This window comes from Thalassophryne amazonica, chromosome 19 (genome assembly GCF_902500255.1).
Source record: "Thalassophryne amazonica chromosome 19, fThaAma1.1, whole genome shotgun sequence".
Taxonomy (NCBI): domain Eukaryota; kingdom Metazoa; phylum Chordata; class Actinopteri; order Batrachoidiformes; family Batrachoididae; genus Thalassophryne; species Thalassophryne amazonica.
This window is the reverse complement of record NC_047121.1, coordinates 43823085-43835743: the sequence shown is the minus strand read 5'-3', so window position 1 is coordinate 43835743 and position 12659 is coordinate 43823085. Positions and strand designations below refer to the sequence as shown.

At 50.6% G+C, this 12659-nt stretch overlaps 1 pseudogene; it reads left to right on the top strand.

Annotated features, from left to right (window-relative positions):
- Positions 1-4253: 4253 nt before the first annotated feature.
- LOC117531907 lies at positions 4254-12169 on the top strand (annotated as a pseudogene).
- Positions 12170-12659: the final 490 nt, after the last annotated feature.

Below are 12659 nucleotides of genomic sequence, written 5' to 3'. Positions count from 1 at the left end.
GCCAGCTTATTTAGTTATAAAAACCTTATACAGTCACTTGCCCAGTTCCGGATCATTGCCAGTTCCGGATCACTGCTGTAGTTTTTGTGCCGCCGTTTCTCGTAATCAGCACGAATAAGCTAACACTTGGTACCAATGGATAGATTGATGTTTTGTCTACAAACAACCACAAGCTCGACCGGATCCAGCCGTCCTTGTGATCAGCAGAGGAATCAAAACATCCCGGTGTCTGTGGTGTGCGCGCTTTTTCTGACTCACTCATTCCTGCAAGTTTTAAAGTAACGATCTCTAAAACGTAGCAAAGGTGAGTTAGCTGTTCGGTGTTTTTGGTTCTAGAGTGGGAAAATACTTACTTACTTGGGTAGAAAATGTCAGTGTGTTATGTCTTGCTGTTTAATTGCTGTGCGCATTTATCTCCGACGCAAAAATTTGCCGGTTGTGGATCACTGAAGCAGCAGCCTCGTGTCTGTAGTTGTGAGTCATGTGGACTTTGGGGGTCATCTCAACATCACGAATGGACATGAATGTGGAGGCTTTTACTTTTTAATTCGGGAGAAATCTCACCTCCGCACTTCATTTCTGCTCGTAAAAACGGATAACGGCGCTTTTCGAAACGAAGTAAATTCTCATTTCTTCTTCTTCTTCTTTGTCTTTCCGCTGTTCCCGTTAGGGGTCGCCACAGCAGATCAATCGTTTCCATCTCACCCTGTCCTCTGTATCTTCCTCTGTCACACCAACCACCTGCATGTCCTCTCTCAGCACATCCATGAACCTCCTCTTTGGTCTCCCTCTTCTCCTCCTGCCTGGTGGTTCCATCCTCAGCATCCTTCTCCCTATATACTCTGGGTCCCTCCTCTGCGCATGTCCAAACCATCTCAATCTCGCCTCTCTGACTTTGTCTCCAAACCGTCTCACCTGTGCTGTCCCTCTGATATGTTCATTCCTAATCTTGTCCATTCTTGTCACTCCCAAAGAGAATCTCAACATCTTCAGCTCTGCCACCTCCAGCTCTGCCTCCTGTCTTTTTGTTAGTGCCACTGTCTCTAAACCATACAACATAGCTGGTCCCACTACTGTTTTGTAAACTTTCCCCTTCACTCTTGCTGATATTCTTCAGTCACAAATCACTCCTGCCACCTTTCTCCACCCACTCCACCCTGCCTGCACTCTCTTCTTCACCTCTCTACCACATTCTCTATTACTTTGAACAGTTGACCCCAAATATTTAAACTCATCTACTTTCACCACTTCTACTCCTTGTAACTGCACTATTCCACTGGGCTCCCTCTCGTTCACACACATGTACTCAGTATTGCTTCTACTGACTTTCATTCCCCTTCTCTCCAAAGCATATCTCCACTTCTCCAGACTAGACTCAACTTGCTCTCTACTCTCACTACAGATCACAATGTCATCTGCAAACATCATAGTCCATGGGGACTCCTGTCTGATCTCATCTGTCAACCTGTCCATCACCACTGCAAACAAGAAAGGACTCAGAGCTGATCTTTGGTGTAATCCCACCTCCACCTTGAATGAGTCTGTCATTCCGACTGCGCATCTCACCGCTGTCACACTATTCTTGTACATGTCCTGCACTACCCTAACATACTTCTCTGCCACTCCAGACTTCCTCATACAATGCCACAACTCTTCTGTTGGCACCCTATCGTAAGCTTTTTCTAAGTCCACAAACACAAAATGTAACTCTTTCTGTCCTTCTCTGTACTTTTCCAACAGTATTCTCAGAGCAAACATTGCATCTGTAGTGCTCTTTCTCGGCATGAAACCATATTGCTGCTCACAGATCTTCACCTGTTTTCTAAGCCTAGCTTCTACTACTCTTTCCCATAACTTCATGCTGTGGCTGATCAGCTTTATGCCTCTGTAGTTACTGCAGTTCTGCACATCACCCTTGTTCTTGAAAATAGGAACCAGCACACTTCGTCTCCACTCCTCAGGCATCCTCTCACTTTCCAAGATTTTATTAAACAATCTGGTTAGAAAGTCTACTGCCATCTCTCCTAGACATTTCCATGCCTCCACTGGAATGTCATCTGGACCAACTGCCTTTCCACTCTTCATCCTCTTCATAGCAGCCCTCACTTCTTCCTTGCTAATCTCTTTTACTTCCTGATTTACTCTCGCCACATCATCCAGCCTTTTCTCTCGCTCATTTTCTTTATTCATCAACTCTTCAAAATATTCCCTCCACCTTCTCAGCACACACTCCTCACTTGTCAGCACATTACCATGTGCATCTTTTACCACCCTAACCTGCTGCACATCCTTTCCAGCTCTGTCCCTTTGTCTGGCCAATCGGTACAAGTCCTTTTCTCCTTCCTTACTATTCAACTTCTTGTACAGCTCGCAATATGCCTTTTCCTTTGCTTTTGCCACTTCTCTTCTCGCCTTACGCCACATCTCCTTGTACTCCTGTCTACTTTCTTCATCTCTCCGACTATCCCAAAACTTTTTCGCCAACCTCTTTCTCCTTATGCTTTCCTGGACCTCTTCATTCCACCACCAAGTCTCCTTGTCTTCCTTCCACTGTCCAGATGTCATACCCAGTACTGCCCTAGCTGTCTCCCTTACCACATCTGCAGTACTTTTCCAGTTGTCCAAAATTGCTTCCCCTCCAACTAGTGCTTCTCTCACCTGCTTGCTAAATTTCACACAACAGTCTTCCTCCTTCAGCTTCCACCATCTGATCCTTTGTTGAGCTCTCACTCTCTTCTTCTTCTTTACCTCTAAAGTCATCCTACAAACAACCATCCTATGCTGTCTAGTGACACTCTCTCCTGCTACCACCTTACAGTCTGTGATTTCTTTTAGCTTGCATCTCCTATAAAGAATGTAGTCCACCTGTGTGCACCTTCCTCCACTCTTATGTTACCCTGTGCTCCTCCCTTGTCTTAAAGTAGGTATTCACCACAGCCATTTCCATCCTTTTTGCAAAATCAACTACCATCTGTCCTTCCCCATTCCTATCCTTGATACCATATCTACCCATTAGTTCCTCATCACCTCTGTTCCCTTCACCAACATGCCCATTGAAGTCTGCTCCTATCACCACTCTTTCATGCTTGGGCACACTCTCCACCACCTCATCTAATACACTCCAGAAATCTTCTTTCTCCGTCATCTCACAACCTACCTGTAGGGCATATGCACTAATGATATTCATCATCACCCCTTCAATTTCCAACTTCACACTCATCACCCTGTCAGACACTCGCTTAACCTCCAACACACTTTTAACATACTCTTCCTTTAAAATGACCCCAACACCATTTCTCTTCCTGTCCTCACCATGGTACAACAACTTGTACCCACCGCCGATGCTCCTGCTCTTACTTCCCTTCCACTTGGTCTCTTGCACACACAATATGTCTACCTTTCTCCTCTCCATCATATCAGCCAGCTCTCTCCCTTTACCAGTCATACTACCAACATTCAAAGTCCCCACTCTCATTTCCACCCTTCTAGTTTTCTTCTTCTCCCACTGTTCGTTGCAATGTTTTCCTCCTCTTCTTCGTCGTCTTCGCCCAGCAGTAGTCCAATTTCCACTGGCACCCTGTTGGGCAATAGCACCGGTGGCGGACGTTGTTAACCCGGGCTGCGACAGATCCGGTATGGGAATTCGATTCTGAGTCTGCATAGTAGGGTTGGCTTGTTTTACGCCGGATGCCCTTCCTGACGCAACCCTCCTCATTTATCCGGGCTTGGGACCGGCACTCAGAATGTACCGGCTGCACACCCCATGTGGCTGAGTTGAAGTAAATTCTCATTTAATAAGTATTATTTCTATCATTTTGTGTTCAAAACACATTCTCTGGCACAGTGTGTATCATTCTGCATTAGAAGGGCTCCAGCCAGATGCCAGGAATGACCCCAAAGTGACGCAGAGTGTCATGATCCGGAACTGGCAAAAGTGATCTGTTTCTGGCAAATGTTTGCGCCACACATAATGTGGCTTCACACTTTAAGTAGAAGTGCTACTCCACCCAGACTTTTTCAGCTAAATAACATCCAAATACCCAATACAACAATACACAATAAAGGACATTCAGTTGCATTATGGCTCCGTATAGCGGGACTTTAAAAAAGGTGATCCGGAACTGGGCAACCGTCTGTAGTTGCAGGCCTGCAGGAGTGATGCTTGGGAGCAGCGAAGCCCAGAACTTAATGGCCGCCTCACTCTCTGCGCAAAACCAAAATAAAGAGGTACCTGGTTTAGTAGTTCAACAGGTATGGACTCTTGTCCAAGTTCAGGTGAAGAGGAAGAAACCAAACCATGTCCTGAGATGGTGATGCTGCCACCCGTCTGCTGGTTCAGGCTTAAGCTCCAGTGAGTGATCTCCAGGAAAAGATGTCCTCCAAAAGCACACTTTTAGCAATTCATAAATGACTAGTCATCATTTCCAAGCCAGAATGATGAACAGGTAGTCTCTGTAGTCAGCTGAGTTAGCTGAACTAGCTCTCATCCAATGCATTTACTTAGCCAGCAAATGCTAAATGTCCATATGCTAAACCACTTTAAAATAACACAGACACCTTACTGCAGGACAAACTTCGAGTTGAAAAGTCCTCAGGTAATCCAAAAAGCATTAACAAGTGTCCATTAATGACCACTGAGTTAACGATCAGGAAACTTAATTACTCAAAGAGCGGCACACATGTTAACTTCAAAGTGCGTTCCTGGCGGTACATCAAAAGCATCGACCTCCAGGCTTTTTTCACTCACGTCAAGCTACTACAACAGACTGACAGCGGTGGTATACAGACACAGCACTTCCTTTCGCTCTTCACAATAAAACAGAAATAAGATACATCAAAAGCATTTTATACTTTACTTGTTTTTAACTATGCCCAGGTAGTTTTAACAGTTCTCATTCCTTTAAAACATAAATGAAATACCCATATTTATGTAATATATTTAACAATTCAAACTTTTTAACCCTCTTTAAGTAACAAATCTCATGAATATTGTCAGTACATTTGTCCAGGTTACAGACGGATAAAACCCTGACCACCGTGCTGATCTGGTTCTAGCCTTTTGGAGAGGTCTTTTAACTTGACCCCCTGTAGCTCTCAATATAACATTGATGGTTGTTTCCTCACAGCAAACAGGAAATTTTACAAGTCAGATGGGGTTGTGATCCATCACAGAGACATTCATGGGGATTTGTCCAACCTGCCAAAGCTCCAGCGACCACCCCTTCAGAAGTGATATGGTGGAACTTGGAATCCCCAACACACACCTCAAAGCTGCCTGGGATTGAGAAACTGTTCAATTTGACCCTAAATTACCATCAGGATGCTGACATTCCAATACCTTATGGATACATCTGTTGTGTGGGCCGCTGAAGAGGAGGTACTGCTGGCCCACCACCACCAGATGGCGCCCTGCTTGAAGTGCGGGCTTCAAGCACGAGAGGGAGTCATAGCAACCGGGAGTGACAGCTGTCACTCGTCATCAGCACCAGCTGTCACTCATCCACATCACCACCACCTTAAAGGCCGGACTGCAACTCCACCTACCTTGGAGGTAATATTCTCTGCTGTATTTAACGCTGACTAATAGTCTGAACTTCTTTGCAGCTGTTTTCCTGTGGTGTTGCCTTACCTGTGGGATTGGCGTTTGGTGTGATCAGCGATGGCTTCGCTTCACACCCCAACCAGATAAGTGGTTAGACAGGAGCTGCACGAGTGTGTGACTGGAGGTGGAGGTGCTCCCTCCCAAAAGAACACAGACTGTGGGATTACTGAGTGTGCGTACTCACACTCACTGTTGTGTGGGCCGCTGAAGAGGAGGTACTGCTGGCCCACCACCACCAGATGGCGCCCTGCTTGAAGTGCAGGCTTCAAGCACGAGAGGGTGTCATAGCAACCGGGAGTGACAGCTGTTACTCGTGCAGGGCTTGGCGGCTCCGGTGTTCTTCAGCTCCTTTGGCAGTGGAAGCTGTGTGGATCCGGCTCTTCTCTCGCCAGGCGTCTTCTATCGTTGAGCCTGCCCACACGTCACCTGGTGTATGATTGACAGTCACTATATTGTTATTGTCTGTACGTCGTTGTGTGATTCACAACATTAAATTGTTACTTTTGGCTTATCCATTGTCCGTTCATTTACGCCCCCTGTTGTGGGTCCGTGTCACGACACTTTCACAACAGGATTTCTCAGCCAGCGTCATGGATCCTGAGGGGCGTCAATCATCGCTTGAACAGCCAATGGAAGAGCGAGGTGCACAGGCGCCAGCAAGAGGCGTGTTGGGTGAGCTGCAGCACATCTTAACCGCCTTTACCGCTCGGTTGGACTTAGTTACCAAGCAGAGCAGTGTTCTCAATCGTAGGATGGAGGCTCTCACCGCCAAGGTGGAAGCGCGTGCTCAGGGCGCTGCTGCAGCACCTCCTCCTGCTGCCCGTGTGCCAGAAACAGACATTCCGCTGGTCATTCAACGAACCCCCCCACCTTCCCCTGAAGCATACATAAGCCCTCCGGAGCGGTACGGAGGCTGTGTGGAGACGTGCGCGGACTTCTTGATGCAGTGCTCGCTCGTCTTTTTACAGCGTCCCGTCATGTACGCAGCAGACGCCAGCCGGGTGGCTTACGTGATCAATTTGCTTCGAGGAGAGGCACGCGCCTGGGCTACGGCACTTTGGGAGCAGAATTCACGGCTCCTAACGGTTTATACTGAGTTTGTGAGGGAGTTCCAACAGGTGTTCGACCACCCTCATAGAGGCGAGACCGCTTCAAGTGTGCTGCTGTCGATACGGCAGGGGCGTCAGAGCGCAGCGAAGTATGCAGTCGACTTCCGCATCGCGGCAGCGCGAGCCGGCTGGAATGCTGTTGCGCTCCGCGCCGCCTTTGTAAACAGACTGTCTCTGGTCCTTAAGGAGCACCTGGTGGCGAAGGACGAGCCGCGGGATTTAGATGGGCTTATCGACCTGGTTATACGGTTAGACAACCGATTAACGGAACACCGACGGGAGCGAGACGAAGGGCGTGGTCAGGCACAAGCCGTCCCTCTTCCACCCGGGTCCGAAAGGAAGCCGACTTCCCCACGCTCCTCTGCCAGGGCTCTCCACGTGACAACAGCTCCCCCTGCTGACGTTGCTATGGAAACGAGCAGGGCCAAAAAACGATCAGATCAGAGACAAAGGAGGCTGATCCGTGGAGAGTGTTTCTCTGCAGCTCTACCGAGCACACACAGAGAGAATGCCCCAAACGGTCAAAACAGCAGCACTCGTCCTTAGAGACTGGGCTAAGGGTGGGTCACAACACCCACGTGGCGAAACCCCGATGATCTGCACGAATCCCAGTCACGATCCTGAGCTGGGATCTAACCCTTCACGCCCCAGCACTGGTGGACACGGGGTCGGAGGGGAATCTGCTGGATAGCAGATGGGCAAAGGAGGTTGGGCTCCCTCTAGTGGCCTTACCGTCACCATTGTCGGTGCGGGCGCTAGATGGCACCCTTCTTCCACTAATCACACACCAGACACAGCCAGTGACATTGGTGGTGTCTGGGAATCACAGGGAGGAGATTGTGTTTTATGTAACACCTTCTACCTCCCGAGTAATTTTGGGTTTTCCATGGGTGTTAAAACACAATCCCCGGATTGATTGGCCGTCTGTTGTGGTTCAGTGGAGCGAAACCTGCCACCAGGAGTGTTTAGGATCCTCGGTTCCACCCGGTGTGACAGCTAAGGAGGAGGTGTTAGTCCCCCCCAATCTGGCGGCGGTGCCAGCAGAGTACCACGACCTTGCTGACGTCTTCAGCAAGGATCTGGCACTCACGCTGCCCCCGCACCGTCCGTACGATTGTGCCATTGATTTGATACCGGGCGCTGAGTACCCGTCCAGCAGGTTGTACAACCTCTCACGTCCGGAACTCGAATCAATGGAGACCTACATCCGGGACTCGTTAGCTGCCGGGTTGATCCGGAACTCCACCTCCCCGATGGGTGCTGGTTTCTTTTTTGTGGGCAAGAAGGACGGCGGACTCCGTCCATGCATTGATTACAGAGGGCTAAACGAGATCACGGTTCGCAACCGATACCCGTTACCTCTGTTGGATTCAGTGTTCACGCCCCTGCATGGAGCCCAAATTTTCACGAAATTGGATCTTAGGAATGCTTATCACCTGGTTCGGATCCGGGAGGGAGACGGGTGGAAGACGGCATTTAACACCCCGTTAGGTCACTTTGAGTACCTGGTCATGCCGTTCGGCCTCACCAATGCGCCCGCGACGTTCCAAGCATTGGTTAATGACGTCTTGCGGGACTTCCTGCATCGGTTTGTCTTCGTATATCTAGACGATATACTCATCTTTTCTCCGGATCCTGAGACCCATGACAAGCATGTACGTCAGGTCCTACAGTGGTTGTTGGAGAACCGGCTGTTTGTGAAGGGCGAGAAGTGTGAGTTCCACCGCACTTCTTTGTCTTTCCTGGGGTTCATAATCTCCTCCAACTCCGTCGCCCCTGATCCGGCCAAGGTTGCAGCGGTGAGAGATTGGCCCCAACCAACGAACCGTAGGAAACTACAACAGTTCCTCGGTTTTGCAAATTTCTACCGGAGGTTCATCAAGGGCTACAGTCAGGTAGTTAGCCCCCTGACAGCCCTGACCTCCACAAAAGTCCCCTTCACCCGGTCGGATCGGTGCGAAGCCGCGTTTAGGGAGTTGAAACGCCGGTTCTCGACTGCACCGGTTCTGGTGCAGCCCGATCCCAAGCGCCAGTTTGTTGTTGAAGTGGATGCCTCTGACTCAGGGATAGGAGCCGTGCTGTCCCAGAGCGGGGAGTCCGACAAGGTTCTCCATCCATGTGCCTACTTTTCCCGCAGGTTGACCCCAGCTGAACGGAACTATGACGTTGGCAATCGGGAACTTCTTACGGTGAAGGAGGCTCTTGAGGAGTGGAGACACCTGTTGGAGGGAGCATCGGTACCATTTACGGTTTTCACGGACCATCGGAACCTGGAGTACATCCGGACCGCGAAGCGTCTGAACCCCAGGCAAGCCCGCTGGTCGCTGTTCTTCGGGCGTTTTGACTTCCGGATCACCTACCGCCCCCGGACAAAGAACCAACGATCTGACGCCCTGTCCTGGGTGCATGAAGAGGAGGTCAAGACCGAGCTGTCAGACCCCCCTGAAACCATCATCCCCGAGTCCACTGTCGTGGCCACCCTTACCTGGGACGTGGAGAAGACCGTCCGGGAGGCCCTGACACAGAGCCCGGACTCGGGGACAGGTCCGAAGGACAAACTGTACATCCCACCAGAGGCGAGGGCTGCGGTCCTTGACTTCTGTCACGGTTCCAAGCGCTCCTGTCACCCAGGGGTGCGAAGGACCGTGGCAGTGGTCCGGCAGCGCTTCTGGTGGGCGGCTATGGAAGCCGACGTCCGGGAGTATGTCCAGGCCTGCACCACCTGTGCCAGGGGCAAAGCCAACCATCACAAGGCCCAAGGCCTCCTCCAGCCTCTGCCTGTGCCTCGTCGCCCCTGGTCTCATATCGGCCTGGACTTTGTCACGGGCCTCCCGCCGTCCCAGGGCAACACCACCATCTTAACGATAGTGGACCGGTTCTCCAAGGCAGCCCACTTCGTGGCCCTCCCGAAGCTCCCGACGGCCCAGGAGACTGCAGACCTCCTGGTCCACCACGTCGTGCGTCTGCATGGGATTCCAGCAGATGTTGTCTCAGATCGTGGTCCTCAGTTCTCCTCCCAGGTCTGGAGGAGTTTCTGCAGGGAACTGGGGGCCACCATCAGTCTCTCGTCTGGGTACCACCCCCAGCGAACGGGCAGGCAGAGCGGACTAACCAGGAACTGGAGCAGGCCCTCCGCTGCGTGACCTCCGCGCACCCAACAGCCTGGAGTGACCATCTGGCCTGGATCGAGTATGCTCATAACAGCCAAGTCTCGTCTGCCACCGGCCTCTCCCCGTTTGAAGTGTGTTTGGGGTACCAGCCCCCATTGTTCCCGCTAGTGGAGGGAGAGGTCGGGGTGCCCTCAGTCTAGGCCCATCTGAGAAGGTGCCGTCGGGTGTGGCGTACCGCCCGCTCTGCCCTGCTCAAAGCCCGGACGAGGGCCAAGAACCATGCGGACCGCCGGCGTGCCCCGGCCCCTGCGTATCAGCCCTGGGCAGGGAGGGTTGGCTTTCCACAAAGGACATTCCCCTGCAAGTGGAATCCCAGAAGTTGAAGGACAGATACATGGACCTTTCCCCATACTCAAGATCCTCAGTCCAGCCCGGATCCACCCGGTTTTCCATGTGTCACGCATCAAACCACACCACGTTTCACCCCTCTGTACCCCCGGACCAGCGCCGCCTCCTGCCCGGATCATCGACGGGGAGCCGGCTTGGACCGTGCGCCGGCTCCTGGATGTCGGTCGAAGGGCCGGGGTTCCAGTATTTGGTGGACTGGGAGGGGTATGGACCCGAAGAACGCTCCTGGGTGAAGAGGAGCTTCATCCTGGACCCAACCCTCCTGGCCGACTTTACCGGCGGCACCGGACAAGCCTGGTCGGGTGCCAGGAGGCGCCCGTGAGGGGGGGGGGTCCTGTTGTGTGGGCCGCTGAAGAGGAGGTACTGCTGGCCCACCACCACCAGATGGTGCCCTGCTTGAAGTGCGGGCTTCAAGCACGAGAGGGTGTCATAGCAACCGGGAGTGACAGTTGTTACTCGTCATCAGCATCAGCTGTCACTCATCCACATCATCACCACCACCTTAAAGGCCGGACTGCAACTCCACCTCCCCGCCGAGAAATCACTACCAATCAGGTACTTTCTCTGCTGACTCAAAAACATTGAGTATAACCTGAAACTTCTTTGCAGCCGTTTTCCTGTGGTGTGTCCTTATCTGTGGGATTGGCGTTTGGTGTGATCAGCGACGGCTTCGCTTCACACCCCAACCAGATAAGTGGTTAGACAGGAGCTGCACGAGTGTGTGATTGGAGGTGGAGGTGCTCCCTCCTTACTGAATACAGACTGTGGGATTACTGAGTGTGCGACCTCACACTCATCAGGACTGTCTCTGTTCTCTGCCAGCAGTACCGGGGTCTGACTGCTGAAGACAGCGGCCACCTGGGGGTGCAGGGCTTGGCGGCTCCGGTGTTCTTCAGCTCCGTTGGCAGTGGAAGCTGTGTGGATCCGGCTCTTTCTCTCGCCAGGCGTCTTCTATCGTCGAGCCTGCCCACACGTCACCTGGTGTATGATTGACAGTCACTATATTGTTATTGTCTGTACGTTGTTGTGTGATTCACAACATTAAATTGTTACTTTTGGCTTATCCATTGGCCGTATCATTTACGCCCCCTTTGTGGGTCCGTGTCACGACACTTTCACAACACTCACCTGTGCTGTTTCTGTTCTCTGCCAGCAGTGCCAGGTCTGACAGCTGGAGACGGTGACCACCTGGGGACTCAGGACTTGGTGGCTCCGGTGTTCTTCAGATCCGTTGGCGGAGAGCGCCGTGTGGGATCCGGCTCGGTTCTGGACGGGCGTCTCCTATCCTCAAGCCTTCCCACACGTCACCCAACGTGTAATTGACTGTAGTTCCAAACTTGTTGCTGTCTGTATTCCGTTGTGCACAATTTACAACATTAAATTGTTACTGTTTGGCTTATCCATTGCCCGTTCTTTTACGCCCCCTGTTGTGGGTCCGTGTTCCTACACTTTCACAACAACATTGTCCCAGCGGAGGGTGAGGAGAACTTTACCCTGCCCAAGAAAGACAAGCTGGTCTGTTGGATTGTGAGCAACTGGTACCCAAACCATCGTCGTGTGAAATACTTCAGTGAGCTGAAAAAAATGTTCAGATTCATGCTTACGGTGGAGCCTTTGGAAAGAGAATCTCCTGTGTTTTTTTTCTCCTCACCATGTCCAGCTGTAAGTTCTACCTGTCATTTGAAAACTCCAACCACAGGGACTACATCACTGAAAAACTGTACAACCCGCTCACTGTGGGGACAGTACCTGTGGTTCTTGGCCCACCCAGGCAGAACTATGAAAACTTTATCCAGGGAGACACCTTCATCCACGTTGATGACTTCAAATCACCTACAGAGTTGGCTGACTACCTGCTGCTCCTGGACAAGAACCAAGAAATGTACCTCAGGTACTATGAGTGGAGCTGCTTGTTTAAAGTTAAGCGCGATAACAGCTAGGCAGGGCAAGTATGTCTGGCTTGTGATTACTTGAGTAGAAACAAGAAGTATGAAGCATTCAATCATCTCGATAAGTGGTTCTGGGGCTGAGAGTGTTTTTAAGGACTGTGTAGTGATTGTTTTGTTGTTGAAGGCAGTGCTTTAAGTCTCACCTTTTTGTCTTTTAATGGTTAATTATTGATTGTGCGTGTATGTTTATTTCAATATAGTTTGCTATATATTTTAGACAAATAATATCTATGCACTGGACATAAGATGAAACAACATAAAATGAAAAAAGTATGAATATATACAATTTTGTTATGTCTGTCCCCTGTCCTTGTCTTCTGTCTTGTGTGTTTGTTGTTTTCCTTTATTTCACATTTCAGCCTTTCTTTGAGTTCCACATTAGTACATACCTCAGCCAATCTTGAGTTCCTGTTTAGTTTCTCTGCACACATCTTAAGCTTGGAAATTATTTATGGCTTTGTTTTCTGTGCTACTCACTCCG